Source organism: Cyprinodon variegatus, unplaced genomic scaffold, assembly GCF_000732505.1.
Source record: "Cyprinodon variegatus isolate N-32 unplaced genomic scaffold, C_variegatus-1.0 Scaffold2028, whole genome shotgun sequence".
NCBI lineage: Eukaryota > Metazoa > Chordata > Actinopteri > Cyprinodontiformes > Cyprinodontidae > Cyprinodon > Cyprinodon variegatus.
In genome coordinates, this window is record NW_015152481.1 from 1 (window position 1) to 21,166 (window position 21,166).

General features: G+C 37.9%; 1 protein-coding gene across 1 annotated transcript in view; it reads left to right on the forward strand.

Moving 5' to 3' along the window:
- Positions 1 to 1,641: 1,641 nt before the first annotated feature.
- Positions 1,642 to 21,166, forward strand: part of LOC107105047 (E3 ubiquitin-protein ligase pellino homolog 1) — a 55,741-nt gene continuing 36,216 nt past the window's right edge. Inside the window, exon 1 of the mRNA XM_015405165.1 lies at positions 1,642 to 1,887. The gene's annotated coding sequence lies outside the window, so the exon portion shown is untranslated. The remainder of the gene's footprint in view (positions 1,888 to 21,166) is intronic.

Below are 21,166 nucleotides of genomic sequence, written 5' to 3' on the forward strand. Positions count from 1 at the left end.
ACTGAGGGTGTGAACAGTTAAAAAGTTCCTGGGCAATTCACATCTCCTCAGACCTTCTCTAAAACTCCTCCCAGCTTGTGAAGAAGGTCCAACAATAGCTCTTGTTTTTTTTTAGGAAGTCAAATCATCTACTGTTTTGGATCTGGAATCTCTTTCCAGATATTTGTGAACTTCTACTGTTAAAACATGCTTTGTGTCAGTGGGGTAATGTGATACAGGAGCTATCTGACAGCAGACCACTTGGGACCAGCAGAATGAGAAGTCATGGAGTTTTAAAGACAAGACCACACCCATCCCTCTGGATAAAACCCTAAATCAAAGAACCAAATGATTAGATAATTGTCATGTTGCCTAGCAACAACTTTATTGGGTTAGCTCCTATGTTTATGGGAGTTAACCCAATAAAGTTGTTGCAAATTAGGCTAGTAATTAGGTCAAAAGTTAAGCAGTGATGCTTTAGAGACTTTGCTTTAGTTTCTTTAATTCCCCAGGTTGTGAAGGCAATCGCCCCCCCCCTGTAGTCTGCGCTAGCATGAGCAGCGCTTTATGGGTGTAACTTTGTGAGGAAAGTTGATGGGGATACTCTTAGGGTGGGGGCTGATGGACATACAGTTACTCAACACAAACGCTTTCAATAGGGTTTTTTTTTTCTTTCAAAAATTAGCTCAAAATGCATTGATATTTATATTTATAGGTAGTGAGACATTAATGTATAATAAAAGGATGAATAGCAGCCGATTACGATGCCAATTTCAGTTTTATTCATCCATCCATCAATCCGTCCAGAAAAATATGGATTGATTCATGGATGTTTTCGCTTTCAGCTACATTTGTGATTATCCTCCTTTAAAAGCAAATAAAATCTAATGTAGAATTTTGTCCCACATATTGACAAATCTGTGTTTTGAAATTATTGGTGGGGACATGTCCCACACCAGTCCTTCAGAAAGTTACGCCTGTGTTCTATGTAAATATAGTCTACTATACTGTTCTAATGATTTTCATCTACTATAAGTAAGCTACTCCACTTTCCTCATAACATGCCTATTTTTTTTTTCTTATTTAAATTAAATTAAATTTATTTATATAGCACCAATTCAAACCTCAAGGCACTTTCTATAGACATTTCAACCAGACGATACAAAACCAGTTGGTTGTATCGACTCATTGACGCAACAGCAATCCATCACACCAAGCATGCTTGCAGTGACAGTGGAGAGGAAAACTCCCTTTTTGACAGAAAGGACTTTTTAAAGACTTCCAAAAAAATAGAAAAATGCTCATTCATCTACAAAGTGTTTTGATTTTACCTGAAATGTGAAATATGAGCAAAATGTATAACAATAATGTGGCCTCATAATGACAATAATGATTTTTTTATTTTTGAATCTTACAAGATTAATTTGGCTCAGCAGCAAATCTTCACTGAAAGAGTCTCAAATTATTTTTATCTTTATAAAAATGAAGCTTTCTACATTAAATTCAGTGTAATTTAACGCGGCTGGAGGCACGTCGCTTGAAAAGCAGAGAACACTCCAACTCCCAGCATGCTTCGCGGGCGCGTCCTCCTGACGCGCACGCTCACAGAGGCAGGGAAGGACTCCGCTCAGTGTTTACGTTGAGATGCTCACAACAAAGGACAGCGCAACACGGACAGGCTGCTCTCTAACATAACGCACCGGGGCTACAAATACCTTTAAAGCTTCACTTATTTCACTGCTGGGGGAAAAAAAAAGGAAAACAGATTAAAAAAAATCCTCGTTTTCCTCCGCTATTTCTATTACGTGGTTTAATATCTGATTTACGAGCTCAGACGCGGAACAATTAATGTGACATTTCCTTCTGAGCACCAAGACATTGAGAGAGGACTTCATCATCTGTATCGCAGTAAGTCCGCTGATTTATCCTGCTAAATATAACAGACGCATGGGTGTGAGAGCGAGCAGTTTATTCCTCTGTGTTTTCTGAGCGTCACCTGCTTTGTCCAGCCAGCCTCTTACCTCATTTGGTAATGTCCTATCACTCTGCTGGGAAGTCATCAGGCAGGGCTGCAGCTGCAAAGCGCTCGCCTCTTCCAAGTGTTTTCTACACAGAAACACATGCTTGAACCTGCACCTGCCTCCATCTGTGTTCTTATATTAAGCTTTTACCTTGAATGTCTCATTGCCTGGGTTTTTACACCATGAGAAATCTCTGATCAGTCTGCAGGGATTAGATCCTTCAATCTGTCCTAGTTTGAACTGATGGTGTGTAGAGTTTTTAAGCTTTTATCATAAAGAATATTTTAATAATAATTTATTATTTTTTAAGGAATAAGCTTCCCTGATTTACTATTTAGTTGCTAATACACAGAGGCATAGCCAAAAAAAAAAAAAAATTATAAGGGTGGCCAGGCAATAACCAATGTATCCTAAGGGGTGGCCAAAAGTGTATAGTCACCAGAACCTTAGTGTCAATCTACAGTGTTCCAACAGGAACAAACACAACATCCATATTTCCTAAATAAACACAAACTATAGTTTCCTGCAGCCTTTGCTAACAAATAGATGCATATATTTAAACATCTGTCTAGATAAAAGCTATATGGATAAAATTCTTTGAGGTTTGAGTTCTGGAGCGAACATTTTTTCCATCGTCATTACTTACCTACTTTTATCAATATCATTCTACATTAAATTGATATTTAAAAGTACTAATATCTACATAAATTGATAATTCAATACTTTTTTTGTTAAAATAGTTATTTACAGTATCTATTAGTTCACTGAAGAGACACATTATTTTCTCTTTACGGCATATAAAGCAAAATCTAGTTCTGAAAGAGCATGACTTCTGTACTAATTATCTCTAATGTTGGTATATGGATGTACATAATTAACCAGTAATTGTTAATATACCGTATATAAAATTGAAATGTTTTGAATATTCTATTTGAGAGAAAAAAATGGTAGGGGTGGCCATGGCCGACCCTGGCCCCCCATCTAGCTCCGCCTCTGCTAATATGGTATTACAATTTTGCAATACTGATTTCCTGTAGACTAATTAGGAAGGAAAAGTAAAGTGTCAGTAGGTTTTTAATGCATGCTAAGAATGTATGACTAAGGAGATGGAGATCTTGCATAACACATCTAATACATGTTTGTGTTGCATTAAAAAAAGGACATTTTCAGCAAAGCTTAGGATGCAAAATCTGCACAGGGATTTCTGTTTTGTTCCTTTTGAAAATGGAGGAAGGATGCATTAATTGAGTAGAACTTTGCAGAAGTTAGGATTTCATCCAATGGGAATTTTAGTGTAAAGGGCTTAGGTCTGTCAGCTCTGTTGCACATTTTTTGGAGGGTGTGTTTCCTGCATGTCGGTGTGTGTGGATCTCAGTCTGGAGAGTCTCGGTTTCAGGGAGGAAACTCGAGTCGGTGGTGTCATGCAGGGTTTCAGAGAGAAAAAGAGACGCTTGGATGTCCTAATGGAGGCTTAATGCTGCCCTGTATGCATAGTAAGCCAGTTTGTGGATCCATAGACCAGCCTTCTGTTCCCAACGGCTGCTGATCTGGCCACAAAATAAAGATTCTTGTTAATGATATCTGTAACTGAACTTGTTATTAGAATCCCAGCATGTTCAACTCTTGACTTCGTAGGACTTTATGGGTTAAAATAACAAAGTAGCTTGTATAATCTGAGGTAACTGTTGATAAAAATGCATGCAGGTATTTGAACTTTTGCATGAGTCAATAAATGGGAATAATATTAGGATTTTAGTTCTTTGTTGTCAACTCATAAATATGTGACATCAGATGTTTCATCTGTGAAAATACAAGTTTAAAAGTTAAACTTTGCAAAACTACAAGTTTTGCAAGCTGGGGCACTCCTTAACAGCTGGTTGTAGTAGTGCACCTATGCACCTTTTAACGAGAATAACAGGAAGAAGACAAAAACAGAATTATCGATTGAACATTATGCTGTGTAGGCATTGAAAACAACCTCTCATTAAGAATACCTTGAATTGATAAGGACACTAAAGATACGGCAGAAGTGGGTCTGCAGTTGTCATAATAAGTCGTGTCCGAATAGTGACGGCAGTTTGGAAGGAGCTAGGATTTGGAAGCAGTGTGCTTCCTAGAGCTCATGCAGTTAGCATAGGGACCTCCTAACATTCCTAGCCTTGCGTGACACATGATAATAGCTTATCCTATCTTACCAAGTTCAACAAAAATACATTATTTAAGGAAATTAATTCTGTGTGACACATGCAAATGTCCTCATCTTCATATATTCTGAGTTTCATAACAGAGAGATTCATCCGTTTCCTACATTTATACAACTTTTGTTTTTTTCCTAGCAGCCTCTAATCCCACTTTTACCAGCATCATTCATTTGTGTGTCTGTTCTGTAATGATATCCACAAGGCTGGAGCTTGTTCAGAATCACCAAAACAGTCCATAACTTCATTCCCACCCTGGATAGAATTCTAACTGTTGACCGCAAGAAATGTGAAGAAACAGCAGCTAGAAACAGGAGCTATAAGCTGAGGTATATCATAATATAATTAGCCAATATTTCAGCAAAACTAAAACTCAGTTCGTCTTTTTTCATCTTCTCACAAATAGCCTTCAGATGCATTACCGCCACCAACTGTAAGGAATGTAGCAGCTTCATCAGAAGTCGCTGAAGTATTCATTTGTGATTTGCACTGGTAGTTTTGCAAAGATGTATTTTATTACTCCAGATGAAACATCTGCTGTTATATAAGTATGATCTTACAACAAAGAAATAACACAAATCTTAATTTTATTCCTGTTCATTAACTTTTACATTAACAAACAGGATACATATTTATTATATATAAATACAAATCTATATATATGGCGGCGCTCCAAGGCAGGGGCCAAGAGCAGCTCCTCTCGAAAAATTTCTCAAAATATGCCGTTTAAAACGTCAAACCGACATCTATGCTTGAGCTACGGTCACAAAAGTGTTTAAATACTGACATTTTTGACAGTTTAAAAAGCTGCGGAGTGCTACGGACGAATGTGGACAAAACAACAGCGGAAAATAACTGACGGAGGAAGAGATGCGCAAGTCTGAGAAATTGAGGCTGCAGAGGGGGGCTAACTGCGAAGCTAAAGAGAAATCCCCACAGACCGCCGCTTCCATCAATCCTGCTCTCCAACGTCTGCTTGTTGGAAAACAAAATGGATAATCTCCGACTCGAACTCACTTCAACAAAGGAGCTATGTAACTGCTGCGCCATCATTCTGACAGGGTTTTGGCTGCGTCCAGCAGTACCGGACGGTGCTGTAGGCCTGGGGGGGCTGAAGCTGTACCGCGCTGATAGAAAACAAAGAGCTCTGCGTGAATGAAAACTTCTCTGAGACTGTTCCCGGGCAATTTTCAGCATCTAGGAAGGAAGCACAGCCCTCTGCAGGTGAAAATGAGGAGGTCGCTCCAGATGCTTCCCTGCCAAATACTGAACCCTCCCCAGCAGGCTCCTTCCGGCTTCCACACCTTCTCTAGCATCGTCTATCGCTGCTAAACCTGCCGATGGCACTACTGCTGCTTCAACCACATCAGCCCCTTCAACCCAGAGGGCTACCACCCGCACAGCATCGTCATCATCGTCCTCTTCCTCCCCTGAGCAAGGAGAAGCGAGTGCTTCAGGAGCTGGAGGCAGTAGTAGCAGCTCAACAACAACTGCTGCTTACATTATCAAGGCTGCACTTTAAAAATGAAATTGTTCTAAACAAACTTTCTTTTTGTATACACTTGTGTATACAAAATAAATCTAAGTCTAAGTCTTAGTCATATTTTTGGCACTTATCTTACCCCATACCTCTAAATGTGCTGCAAAGCTGGCGTAAGTTAACCGTACAGCTTTTTATTCCTAAGTGCAGCTAAGAGGCACATGGTAATCTAGAAGAGCAGTATAAATGTACAGCTGAGGTGTTAGAGGTGGTTGGTAAGATTACTAGTAACCCTGCACTCCTAGTATCATTGCATGGAAGCTATATAACATCCTGTTTGAGGTTAGAAACCGGCAAACATGGGGAAGAAGGTTCTGTGATTAAATCTAAGCTTTTCTGCCTATCTGTAAAACTACGTTTGGAGAAAAACTGATATGAGAGTGACACATGGTGGTGCTGGCATTATGGTTTGGGGATTCTTTCCTTTATTTGGGAAGAGAAAGCAGATTAGAGTCAGTTAAAAACAGCTAAAATTAAAATTTGAAGAAAGGATACAGCAGTAAGACTCTTAGCATCAGGTGAGTCTATAATTACTTTACTTTCTGAGGTTTTAGACAGTAGGCTACACCATTATTTTATGTTTTAATGTGTCTGGTCTATGTTTGCTGAATCAGTGCTAAAGCAGAAGCTACGCAGTATCATCTTTCACTGTATAAAAAAGCGAGTGTTTATCATGGATGAAGCTCCGGCCAACAAACTTCTACCACGGCAGAACAAAATGTTCATAAAGTCGGTTATAAAAACCCCTTCATTGCAACTTGGGAGTTGGAAAAAAAAACACATTTTCTGTCTGCTATGTTCCTGTCTTTTTTATTTATTTTTTTTTTTTTGTTCAAGTGGAGGAAGAAATCAGCTGCAATTTCACAGAGTCGACTGACCGCAGCTGTTAAGAGAGAACATTTATTCAGTGGATAAAAATAACCCTTTGGGAGTTCCAGATCCATTAAAAATGTACCATTACGTGAAACCTAATCAGGTTTTTCATCTTTGCGTCCACAGCCCAGCCCTGGCGTCATGCGTTGTTGTGATGTTATCGTGGACAGGCTGACTGTAAACGCTCACACACACCCGTCACAGAGCTACACCTTTTTATGTCTCCACATCCAGCCTTGATGACAGACTGGTGGGTATGGAGGCTGAAAACACTCAGCGGCTCATTTCCCCCCCTAAATCAGAGCGTGTGAAGTCAGCAGTAACATGTTAAAGAAAACAAAAGCAGTTAGATGTGGGTCACTTCGCTTTCAGCTGATTCAGGTGATGTTTGTTACGTGAGGGTTTGTGGTAATCTGTTGCTCTGAGGCTGCTTGTTGGAGCTCTGGTTGTAATCGTGCTCTCAGCTGAGCAGCAGCTTTGCTCCCGCTGAGTTATGAGAGGCTTGGCTCGCTCTGCCCGGCCCGGCTTTGCTCTCTGCTGTTAGGCGAACAGGCTGAAGTTTGGGCACGGGGGGTGGAGGTGGGGGATTACATCTGTGATGGAAAGTGGGTCAGACAGTGGGCATGATTTTATGGCCTTGTTTCTGTTCAAGGTGGGGAAGGAAAGAGGAAGGGGGGGGGGCAATAAACCACCAGTGATTTTTCCCAGGAAGTTTGTTCTCCGGACCCACTCCTCAGGTCCTGACTAAAATCGCGGTTACAACTTTATTTTCATTATTTGCTATTTATTTTACATGCACTAATCACAAGAACATATATGTTTGGCTGTTAGATTCCATTGCTCAGGGTAGGGTTGAAACGATTAATGGATTATTGAATTAATCATAAACTAATTTAATCATTGCCTTGTCGATATAATGACTACAAAACATGAGATTAGCCAAATAAAACTGCACTTACAGGACAAATTAAGACAAAATGTTTACAATGTAAGCTATAGAGCTGAAGAAATGTATCAGATCAATCGTGATTTATCGATTATTGAAATAATCTTCAACTGATTTAGTAATCAATTCATCGTTAACTTGAATATAGAGACTGTAAAATATGCCTTTAAACAGGGGGTACACTGTATAAGTTTTTGCCCTTTTTGGGACGATTCTCCAGCCGTGCAAGAATTTTTGTATCAGGTCGACTTTCAGCCCAATCGTGTGTGTCGTGTAGTGTACAGGGGGTAACGAGGGGCGATCAGCCTCTCATGAGCACCCCTCCGATCAGGAATCGTGAGGTCAGGAGAAAATCAAACATGTTTGAATTTCAGTTGGCCGTCGTAAGGTTGCATTCGAGTGTCGGGCCGCACATTGTGAGAGCATGCATCGTGTGCTGCAAACTTTTAAACTCTGCAGTTTTATTGTATAGTTTGAGCTGTAGCTGCGTGCAATGATATCGCACAGTGTATGCCCGGCTTTAGCTGACAGAGCGACCCACTTAGAGCAGTAATTATATCAAATTCGTAAAAAAAATATACAAACATTTTGCATTAAAAAAAAGTTTTCTCCTGTCAATATTCCCTATCCAGAACTCTTCAAGTGGAAAAGTTTTAGTTTCACCTGGTTTAATTTCATTTAAAGAAAAAAAACTTCTTTAAGGATCCTTTGGAAATCCGATAACTAATCAATTAATCAAAAACATTATTGACAGATAATCATTAGTTGCAGCCTTAATAAGCTACAAATATTTCTAAACATTACATTTATACAGCTTTTCAAATAAATAATAAATAATTGTTACATAGTTAAATGTGTTTTTTGTCATTTACAGTTATTTTAAAAATAAACAGTAAAGAAATTTTCTATATTCCAAATATTTGTTTTTTTTATAAATATTTATTAACTATATATATATCTCATTTTAGATTAATCAAAAAATATATATTTGACAGATGAATTGATTATTAAAAGAATTAAATAGATGCAACCCTACTCTGGTGTACGGAAACTTTACTGTTGTGTTAAAAAGTGCAGAAACTCTACCTTAAGCTCTTTATCGCCACCTAAAGGACAGGAGTGTAAAAGTTAACGTCTTACTCTTGCTAAATGTAATGTGACCAAAAATTGTGTCCCTCTGCGATTTGGGTATTGTGCAGGGTTTTTTTAAATTTTTATAGCAATTATAATGAACTGTCCAGCCCTACTGCAGACATGCCTTAATACAAATTCTGTAGAAAACTGAGCAGTCATAGTTCCTTCGCTCGTAATCATTTAAAACTTGTAAAACATTTTAAAAAATGACTTGGGGTGGACTCAGAAAAAGAAGGTAGAAACCTGTGTTTCATTTTCATGAGTGACCTACGTCATGTTTATCATGCATATATATCGGTATCAGCCTAAATCCGAATTGGCAGGTGCACCCCAATTTTTATCTTTAGCAGGAGTGCCGTGTATGTAATAATATAAGATTTGATTTTAATTTTTAACTTTTAGCGCATTTTCTGTGAGAATGTCTAAAAATCGAGGGTTTTACCTTATGCTAATGTAAGAGAATGGAAAGGAAAATCCACCATGACAGCTGATTTAGTTATGTTTTTTCTAGTTTCGGTTTGGGCATTTGTGCTTGTGCTAAATGGTTTCTGTGGGGAGCCTCACTTTCTGTTTGAATCATCAGAATCTTTTTTTTTTTTCTTTTACACCAACAGCTGAGAAAGTGCTGCTCAGGTTACAGAGAAACACACGGATCGCTGAGAAGTCATCTCTGTGGTTTGCCTTGTTTGTTAGAATGGCACGATGTTGTCTAGCTCTTTAAAAGCACGCAGACATGCTGACACAATTTCAAAGGCAGGGCCTGAGTTTCTCATAGCCCCTGTGATCGTGCTCAATAACCATTTCCTGCCTCTCTCCCCAACCTTCCTGTGTCGAATGAGCCTGAGTGAGCGCCGCTGATGAGAGTCTCTCACACAGATTGGTTGAGTGTGGAGCTTGTTGATGTTGTGGCTTCCCAGATAAGTGCTCCTGCTGCTGCTTCTGGTAATGCACAAATAGACTGAGCAGTAGTGCTGGAAGAAAAAAAAAATCCATAACAACGTCAGCGATGAGTTTTAATCAGCAAAGCAAACGCTGAGAGAATCGCTGGTCTCTAATTATTTAAACTTCCAAAGAGTCCGACTTTTTTACAGTATTTTATTTATTTACATATATATATATATAAAATCAAATATTGATATCACTGAAAAAATAATGCAACCGTTTTTGGGATTTACTTAATCATATTTAGTTAGTTTAACACAATTATTTCATGTTAGCAGGGTAGGACATTCAAAAATTGTGTTAAAGTAACCAAATATGCTTAAGTAAAGGTCAAAAGCGGATCCATTTTTTTTTTCAGTATCACCTAGAAGGTAGTTTTCTCAATAACTGTGATCGATATGTTCCCTGAAGGTAGATGGAGGGACACATTTTTATAGATAAGCGTGAAATGAGCCAGGATGTAACCTTTGTAGAATAATTTGAATATATTACATGAATATGTAAATAATTGGATTTTCTCATTAAGTAAAAGAAATGCATTTTAAATTATGAATTAAGTAATTTGATCTTATTTATAAAAAAAAAAAAAAAGAAAATAATCCCCTTTATATGTATGAATGAATAAAGAGAAGTATATGTATGTATTCCTAGGGGACACCAGTGTGTTGCATTATTTCTGGGGTCACAGGCTGAACATTGCTAGCAGTGGTTTTATAAGTAGGAGTCGGGACCCCCTGTGGGGCCGCCATGGGGCGTTAGGTGGGGCCTAATAAAATATGGGAAAATAGAAAAACCTTTTTAAAAATCTAAATGAATAAATCTAAATTTTAATCAGTATTTTTAGGCTATCTATGTAAGAAATTACTATCACACCTTTGCTGACAGGGCAATGAAATGCAATTTTCCTTTTTGCAATAACACATCTGTGTGACTCCAAATAAAACATAAAACATGTCTCCATGTGGATGATGCCATTCATATGGTGCTGATGGACATAAAGCCCAGCCCTCCCACTACGCAAACATTTCTTTAGCTCTGTTTCTTATCTCCCACATCATTAATCATTGGGAACACATAAAATAATGATAAATAGGAATATTTTAACGCTAAACAAATATTTCTAAAAGTTGGAAACGTCTGATAACCCCTGCTCTAACAAACCATGGAGGCCTTTACAGAGCAGCTGGATTTATATGGAGCGAAAATTACGCCCAGGTTGGATTTAAAGCGACAGGTTCTCTTTAGCTGTAGCAGAATAAATTGTTTTGAGAGTGTATGTTTTTTAGGTGTTTTGTAGGTATTTTAAAAGGTTTACTTTAAATCCCACTCAGTTCAGCAACTTTAGAGCCATAAAAAACTGAAGTCTAGTATAATTGTTTTAATGTTGTAGATCCAGTGAGTCAAAGTTGAAGTGACATTTAAAAGTGTTCCTGATAATTTTTTTTTCAGGTGGTCTCTGATGTTTTTCAGAGTTTCTGGCAGATAAATTCCTCATGCTACTTATTTGATCAGAAACGACCTGGATGGCTAAACTTTACAATCAGAGTCAGCTGCCTCAGAATCAAATAGGACGACTTTCTGCCTCCCAGAAGACCACAGATCCAAGTAAACTGAGGAAATCCTTCTCGGATTGATGGATTTAACCTCAGAATCCCTTCATCACAAAAACCCACAGCAACAACCTAAGATGAGATGAAACTTCCTCAACATAATAAACATCCAAATTCTTCCCTTGACCAAGGGAAAGGAAATGAGTTCAACAAAAGGATGACCTCACCGTAAGAATAGTTACAGTCACGGGCCAAATACTCGGAAAGGAAACGTATTTCATTCCCAGTTAACAACTAAAAATAAAACTTGTTTTTTTGTTATCATTAACAAAACATAAGTACAAGGAGTGTTTTCCTAACTGAGGAAGATGTTACAACATCTTACTCCCCAACAGTTGGTTAGTAAATCACTTTAGTGCTATCAGTCCTGCAGGATTTTTCTTCTCTGTTTCAGTTTCAGTAAAGTCGATTGTTCGGTCTTGAATTGAAGTGTGAGATAAAACAAAGCAGAGTTATTGGAAATATTGGTGATAAAAAGAAAATATTGGCCTCTTCCTTTCTTTTCTAAAATCCTGACGCTGTTTCTCGGGTATCTAGTAGCTATATAAAACATAAAAACTGGGATCTATACAAAAGATCCGTAAATCTTTAATAAGAAGTGTTTTTTTTATTTAGAAGTGCTTTATGAATCCCAAAGCATAATTAAATGTTGCTTTCTCTGTATGTTGATACTTGATTCTCAGACTGAAGGAAAAAGAAACGTCTCTGAAGGAATGCAGATATTTTCCATTTCATCCCTATAGGATTTCTCATCATGCAGATAGTGTTCACCATTGCTGTGTTTACGACGTGCATCAGAGTCAAACTGTATGGCATCATTCAGGCATTTTGGCGCTTTTATACTGAAAGGGTCGAGGACCCACATTATTTGTTTCATGTCCAACAAGACTGTTAGTTGTATGTGTGTACAGCATGCAGCCGTCTGCGTTCTGCTCTCTGAATCATTGATGAGGCTGTAATTCGAACACCTGCCCTCCCCCCCCTGGCGTCTGTCATCAGATTGTCTCCTCCAGGAGCAGCTCTCTGGAAAACCAGTAGGATGCTCCTTAGAATTAACCAGCCCTGGAAACTACAGGAGAGAAACTGTTTTCTTACAAAGTGGACAAATATCAGAGAGAGATTTGTTTTTTCTTAAAGGTATTGTGGAGGATTTTTGAACCCGCCCTCTCTACTATAAAAAAATGCACATGCACAACCCTGTACCTGCTCCTTAGAGGGAACGCCTATTAAACCTGTGCGAGAACGTGCACAAGCCTATTTATCCTCGTGCACGCTCTGTTTAAAAGTTGCTGCTCTCATAGCTCATCCAAGCTTACTGTGTCTGAACGTCCGCCCTTACCCCTAAATCCATGTATAGAGCGGGGACTATATAGTGGACTCGGTTAACTTACCATTTGGACAGATGATCACTGATTTTTGCTCCGTTGGTCACGTAACTCCTCCTCCACTACGCAGTGCCTGCACCATCTTTGTTAGTCGCCGCTGTCGGGTAGCGACAGCCTATGGCGATAGCAGGCCGCTGTGACAGCAAATCCCATAATGATTTGAGAGGAGAGCTCTCCACACAAAAGATTCTGGAATATATCTGCCTCTTCTGAGGCCTTTCTTTTCTTCTCATACACTTCATAGACACTTTTTTATCTTACGACCCATTTTCAAAGAACCACGGTGAGAAAGGTGAGCTTCAATGACTGCCTGAATCCGTAGCTCACCACAGATATACGCCAGAAAGCGCGCATGCACAGAAACAGATAGCTAACGGGAAGACCACGTAGGACGGCTTTACGTAAACATATCACCAGAATGATTGACAGCTGGGAAGACCACTTATTTATATGATCCACCCGGAAATAAAAGATCATCCTCTATACTTTTAACATCAGCGTATCTATGTTAACAGTCTTAGACAGGGATGTCAGATTGGTTCCAGATCGGGCTGCAGGTTTTTTTTTCCATCCAAGGAATAGCACACCAGACTCCATTCATGTCATCATGTAAAGACTGGACTCACTTGATGGGATGAATGAGTCTGGTGTGCTACAGCTTGGTTGGAAAGAAAACCTGCAGCCACACAGCCCTTCCTGGAACAAGTCTGACATCCCAGCCCTATACACTAATTGTAAAAGGGCGTTCAGCTAGAAGAATGGAGTGAAGTCAAGACTAACCAAAGTTTACAAGCACTCCAGTCTTTAACCCAAATCTAGAACAGTAACTGAATCAGGACTGAATGTTAGTGTTTGCATTAAGGAAGAAAGCATATCTTTTTAAAGCTCAAACAACACAAATGGACTATATTAACTAAAGCGTTAATAAAAAAAACTCTGAAGATTTTTTATTGCAAACAGGAGATCATTTTTACTCCTAAGTTAGTTTACACTGTCTGAATTTTCATTGATTGGCTAATTGCATACATTTTAATTACAAAAATAACATTTCTTAAAGGAAACATGGCAGTTTAAAAAAACAGCCCCGATGCATCTGTTTAAGGTCGTTTCTCGGTCCTATTTTAAAGAGTGCATTTTACCAAACTAATGAAAATGGGTTGTTGTTGCTTCACACAAGTCTGGTGGTCAGCAAGTGGATGTTGCTCTGGGCGAAAACATGAAGAAGTGCACAGAAAGTAGTAGGAGGACCATATACTGTAGACGTGCATTATTTAATTGAAACGCTTTATTTCCAAAGTACTGTTTTGTTTTCCATCTTTATCAGATGATTTGCATCAGCAAAGTTTTGCACGTATTTGTAATGAAAACGCAGTAACTAACAGGCTTCTTTTAGCTGGTGATTACAGAAACAAGTAGGGGAGGGGCAGCTCTGTTATCTATGCTCTGGTATGGTCTACAGTAATTAAAACAACCTGAAGTAGTTGGACATAAAAGAGGTTTTGAAACTGTTATTAAATCTTTGCACACCTTGATGACATTAGATCCTCTGATTCATTTAGAAAGCTTCTATCAGACAGAAATATTAAATTAAATTAAATTTTAATTGACCAATATTCCTATACTTGAGCCTCAATTTTCTTAATTGTTTTTTTGGGGGGTTTGATGTATTTTTGGGTTTGTTTCTGCAGAAAAAGGAGCAGAAAGTCGAGCTTTAAATAGATTTCTTGGGTGATCAGTGCATTAAAACTAATTTATCTTTCATAACAAAGATATAATAGTTCTGATGTAGTCAAAGTATGTAAGAAATGATCATCTAGTGTTTTTTTAGGAAATAAACTTGTTTTATAAAAAGTTTTCTTTGTAAACATTTCTCAATAAACATTTTTCTTGGTGTTTAGATTAAATCACGTTAAAGATGGACAAAAAAAAAAAAAAATTGTTGTTACCTTGTGAGTTAATTTTTGGGAAATCTGAATCAAATATTTCCAACATGATTCATAGGGCAATAGAACCAGAACCAGAAGTGGTTTTAATTACCCTTCCTAAGCTGCTTTTATGAGGGCAGAGTGAAGGTAACGACTTTAGTCATGAGTCAGATTCACCTCTTTGCTTCCCTAAATCCAGCATCTGTTCTCATCCAGTCATCCAGGGTGAATGTAGGTGAACACCCGCCTTGTCTCTAACAGGGAGCCCTTTCTTAGCCGGGCCCTATTCTGGATCCTGTGGATATGCCAGTCCCACTGGTGGCTCCACAGAAACCAGTAGCTTGTTATGAAGAGTTAATTTGATGCTCAGCTGGAATTTGGCGCCAAAGGGTCTGACTCCAGTCTGGTTGGTGAAGATGTCACTGTTGCCGCTGAGAAAGTACTGGTCAACTAAAGTTGGTGATAAAATGTGTATTTTCTTTTGTATTGAAGGATTATCCAGCAGGTTCTTAAGCCACAGTTACAACCTTCACAGCAGCTTTCAGTGCTGCGGCTCGAGTTACATTCCTCACCTTGTTTCTAATGTCCAAGTCCTCCTCCTGACCCGCTCTACATATTTCATGTCTGGCGGTTCACAGTTGACGTGAATATTGTTGTGGCAACGTTTACTGTGGTCGAGTGCGAGGAATCCGGCCCAAGAGGATCAGTTTGATCTGGTCGTTACATGCTGCCTTGTTCTTAAGGACCTTTTAGAGTTTACCTTTGGACTTTGGCAGCTTTTGTCTAATTAACTGACCCTTTTTATAGGATTATATTGTTTTATTCCCTTAAGTTTGACCTTTTTAGTCACGCTCCTAACCATCAGCTGAATCAACTATACCAAATTGTTCAACTTATGAATCCACGCTGCAAAGTTCAACTTCTACATCTCGTTTATTTACTTGAAGTAGGTTTTAAGGCCCTTTACTTCAAATCTTCTCAGGCAAAAATAAAATAAAAATTTTGAAAAAAACTCTTTGGAAGTAGGAAATATCTTGAAATTAAGGGTGGTATTTTTGAAGTACAGTTACTGCTTTGGCAACAGCACATGAGGAAGTGTTTCTGTTGTTTCTGAGATCCCTGGTGTGAGCTAAAGGCGGCCCCCAGAGAGCCCTGATTCCACCGAATGAGGATTTCCTGTAACTCTATGTTTTCCTAAAACATGGGGAATACAACCCCCCTTATATAAAACCGACAAACGATTTACAGCTAGGTAATTTCTTTACATATGCTTACCATCCCAGGCTAACAGGATGCGCTTCACTAATTTCCCTGAAATCGACTGTTTTATGAACTTTTTTATTTATGACATTTGACTTTCTAATGAGGGTTTCTCTCCGTTTAGTTCCCGAGGGCAGATATTTAATGTGGTGGCTAATAAATCATCTTTGTGTCCTTTTTGGGTTGTAAAGTCTAGATTTACAGTGCTGAAACTGGGTTCATATATATTGAATGTGTTGTTATAATCAATAAACTTTTAGAGTAATAGCTTCTCATAACAGGAGCCTCGAGCAAGTATGAAGTTTAAAGCATTAGTGCACCAGGATCTGGACATTTTCTGTTTTTGTCATAAGAAAAAAAAAAGAAAAGAAAACTGGATGATTGATTGAAGAAGGTAATTCAATTTCAATTTAAAGCTAAACATTCATTTTCAAAAAAACTTGCAGACTTACTGGATGTGGGAACTTCTAAATGAAAAGGTTTCCGACTAACTGACTAACTGCCTACATGTAAGGATTTGTGGCTGTAATCACAAAAATGTTCATTTGTAGTTTTAATAATTCTTATCTCATAAAATATTGCTAAAGTTTTGAAAATATAGACCGTAGAGAAATACACTATTTGCGTACATTGCAAATTGAAGTTAGCTTGTTCATTAAGTTTATAAAGGAGCAAATAAAAAGAAAATATCCACCCTGAAACCAAACTTTGTTTGATATTAGGGTGTGTTCGATGATTTCACTGCAAAGATAAAAAAAACAAAGTCTAAGTTCCCGTCTGGCTCGTTACTCTAGTCCACTTTTCCATCTTTCATTAAAAATAATTAATTGGCATAAAAATGTATTAAATGTGATTATCATGGAATTTAAAATGCTTTATTAAAAAAAAGAAAGTGTTTATAAAAACTATTTCATCAGATATATTATATTGCGATATATTTGCGCTGAACGGCTTCGGGTTGATCGTAAAGCTGTATGTCCGGAAAAGAAGCTCGAGGTGGAAAAAAAGCTAGAGAATGGGAAAATGTAACTTGAAATATGGTTGGAAAACGAGGAATTCGGGACAAGGCTGCAGCCTGTCGTCAGTAAAGATGACCAAGGATTGTGCTGTGTAAATATGAGAGTCATGGGTACTTATTGATGGCATTAAAATTATTTATAAGTGCATTAAAAGAGCATTAAAAAGCGTTAAATGAGAGTTTCTCATTCCTGTATTCACTCTGACTTTAGTTTGTACTGGAAGTTCTCTGAATCTTCCTCCTATTTCTCAAAATTTGATGAATGAATAAATTAAAAAAAATCGATCCATCAACCCTCATTTCTATTTCCTTGGAAAAAGCAGCATAAAAGACGTTAATACATCAGCAGTCATAGATTAACTACAGTTTGAGAAGCATTGTACCGATCTAAACAGTTCTGTTGCAGACAAAAATGATTGTTTTTTTCTCCTTAATCTTTATTTCAGAACTCATTGGTGGATGTGTGTAGAAATACTGCCAGCTATGCACTAAAGAGGGTAGCCTCAGTACTGTCCTCTTCATATTATATCATATCATATCATATTTTCCCTCCATGTTTTAAGTACCTTTATTTTGTGTATAATGATAAAAAAAAAAATTATTTTCTTCCACATAAATTCATGATAGTAGTGTGCTTTGACTCTTTACTTTATGGCAATAGGTCCTATATAGTTGGAAGTAAAATAAATCGCTTTGACAGTGATAAGAAGCAGGCAGAGACAGTGTGATGCTAATAACCTGTTTGTGTTCATAGCTTTGAATGCCCTTTTGTTTGGAGTCCCATTAATGGGAAACTTTGCTGTGGTGTGGAAAAGTGTTTACTCCTGACCTCCATGCTACTAGATGCTACTGTTTCCCTTTAACTGCATATCTGCCCCCTAAAGGGCTGGAGGGAGAAACTTGATGCCTTAAGCATCCAAAAATAATTCATTTTAAGGGGGCCATAGAATGATTCTATAGGGCATTTGGTGCTGGTCCTTGAAGTCTCTGAATAGGGTGTGTAACATTGGTTGGGCTGAAAATGGCATATTTGCTGTTCTATAAGCACTAATGCAAACCTGGTTAAAAGCCACAGAATGGAACAACAGGTTTTCTTCCTTTTATGGTATGATCATGAATATTTAGATGAGCTGTGTGCTGATTGGTTGGTTTACAACAGGCGAAGCTGCTGACGCATCATAGCAACAAGCACTCACTCACTGAAACATCAAATGGTTGATATGGTAGGGTGACCAGACATCCTCTTTTTCCCAGACATGTCCTACTTTTCATGCCTAAAAAAATGTCCGGGGGGAATTTCAAAATCGTCCGGGATTTTGGTCGACTACGGTGCAGCAGAACCGAGCCGTGACATGGGTGGCCCAGTGCTTCCCCCCGCCTGCCTTACCGGCCCCCAGCCCCCCTCCTCCGGCTGAGGACGGGCGGCTCATGGCTCTCTGCATGGCCCAGTAGTCGACACTTCATACCCGCCCCCCAGGGGCTTGACAAAGTACAGGCCAGAACCAAATAAGGCAACATACCCGAGTTTACGTCAACTCTGGGCTTCGTTTGGATTCGCCCGTTTTATGGTGGAAGTTTAAAATTGTGAGATTTTCAGAGAAAGGAGGTCTTGATGGGGTTTGAACTTCTCTGTACATCAATTTCACCCACTGGACTATCGTTATTCATCTATGACCATGTAAACTCTGTTTTGCATTCTATGACCCCTTTTAGATTTGTATCCAAAAACTCAATGACTAAAGAAGTTGTTGCAGATTCTTTGCTGTAGTTGTTGGAATGAACATCTTTCATATTTGCAATGATCTTTTTTTTGCATTTGAGATTCACCTTAAACTTTCTGGGTTTTTACACACTTTAGAGTTACACACTCTGGGTTCCTCAAGATTAAAGCAAGGCAGGTTTATCTAGATGGCACATTTCAGCAGAGAGACGATTCAAAGAGCTGTGCATGAGAAAGGAAAGAAAAATAAAAGTACACTGCATATAAAGGCAACACCAAAGATTAGAGAATACTTGTGACTCATTGAAATAGAAAGATTATTTTAAAAGAAAAGATCAAATGTTTTATAAAAACTGAAAGGAAAGTTGGACTCTGTTCAGAAATGAATGTTGATAGACTTAAGTTTTTATGTTTCTCAGTCAAACTTTGAGACTCTGGTGTTTGTTTTTCTTTTTTTTTATGGCCTGGGCTTAAAATTACTAATTACTAATTTTAACAGATCATATATATCGTCACTGAAGATTAGATGTTTCATTTTCGTCTCTTATTTTTTAAGCCTATGTTAAAACACAGTTACTTCAACTAACAACATTTTGATTGAATTTCCATTTGGGATTAATAAAATATTTCTAAATTGAAACCTAATGTTGATCTGTCTCTCCTGTCTGTCCTCATTACTTCCTCTTTTCCTTCAAACCATTTCTAATGAGACTTGCATACTTTGTTAGTATTCATTGCATAGAGAAGACCCCCCTACAGCCACGCATTCAGAGACGCGGTAGTAAACACCTCTAGGGACCAGCGGGAGATGGAGGCGAGTCCGAGAGTGGGCAGGGAATTGGGACTTCCTGTGTGCATCGACTCTCTGGCTCGGCGTAAATCACCTCTGAGCACTCCCAGCTCCAGGGAGACATGTTGAGTTTTTCAGAACGGAATCCGTTATTTTCAGCTTCATTTCATGTCAGGTATTCAAGCTCTGATTTGTGTCCATAACGAAGTTTTATCCGGAGGTTAATTCACGCTACATTTATTCTCTAGCTATGCACCAGCGAGCAGGTTTCCCTGCCATAAAAATCCTCTGCTGGTTCAAGTTTTTTTTTTAATATTTGGATTAGAAACTACTGTACTTCATTCTCCCAGCGTCTGATGTGGGAAAATGAGTCCGATGGCGTCCTTTTGGATTTAATAGCGACACTATTTAAAGACGACTGAACCCATAAAGCATCTCTACATGCAGAGATGAAGAAAATGAGATTTTAAAAATGTAGGAAGTGTTGCAGCCTTGCTTGTGAGATCCAATTCACACCGTGAGAGGATGTGTGAGCAGGACTGAGAAATCACAGGAGATGTTTGCCAGATAGAGAATTGGCGCGTTCACTTTGGCAGAGAACCACCCGATCAGATGGTAGGAACTGAAAAACCGATCAGGAATATCTTTTTTTAGGTAATTGGTTCGGAAAAGTTATATTCATTCCACAAAAAAATCCAATGCAAAATGGTGAAATGTCTTTTTTTTTCTCTCTTCATATCCCTTTCCTTCCTGCAGAATGAATCTCTAGCGTGGAAAACACTTCATCACGTTAGATCATTAAAAAAATACTGTTTTCACACATTATAGTGTTGTAAAAACAGCCGGCAAAAAGCCTGCAAGATGTGACAAATTAACATTTTCAGTAACATTGATTATTTATGTCTGGAAAATATTACTAAGATAAATCAGTGTGAAAAGGAACTAAAAAAGGTCCCAGAATGTAGATATATAAAGGATTTAAAAAGCTTGGAAACTACTAACATGCTCTGATCTAAATGAGTGTCTGCCATCACTCTGATTTAGTTTACGCTGTTTTAGAAATGCAGAAGCAATAGTCAGCGGTAGGTCTGGCTACCAGGCAGATAGCACTACTTATCAGCCAGCAAATATTAACTCGTTTTATTCTGTTATCAATGTATCACTGATATACCTGCTTAAAGTTAACAAAAATCAATACAAAATCAACTCAAATGATTCTCGAAAAAACAAAAAAAATGCATCATAAAGCAGAATAAGTCACCAGAACTGAAACATGGAGGCAAACTAAATGTTGATAAAATCAGTTTATCAGAAATTCCGTTTTTTTAGTTTAAGTAAAATTGTTCATTAGACCAACACAGAACATCTTGCTTATTATTTATAATGTTAGGATACATGATCTCAAACATTTTAATTTGTAAAATGTTTACGTTATTTGTCCTATATAAAAGCATCTAAATGCCATTCGTTTGCCAGACTTGCTATTTTTATCATCTGGATGTTATATTAAAAAAAAGAAAATAACTATTAATATTATGGTAACTGAATCACACTGCCATCAGAGCTTTCAAGTAACAAAGTACAAATTTTTCGTTATTTTACTTAAGTAGAAATTTTGCAGAAACTTTACTGGAGTAAATATTTTTTAGAAAACTTTTGACCTATTTACATTTTTCTGCAACTATCTCTACTTTCTTGTCCTCATATTTTAAAAATAGACTCAGCTAATTTTTGTTATGGCCTGTTTTTATAAAATATAATTTTTTATTCAGAATATTTCTTTTTCTGGAACTTGTTCACCACAGACCAAAATAAATAGATTTAA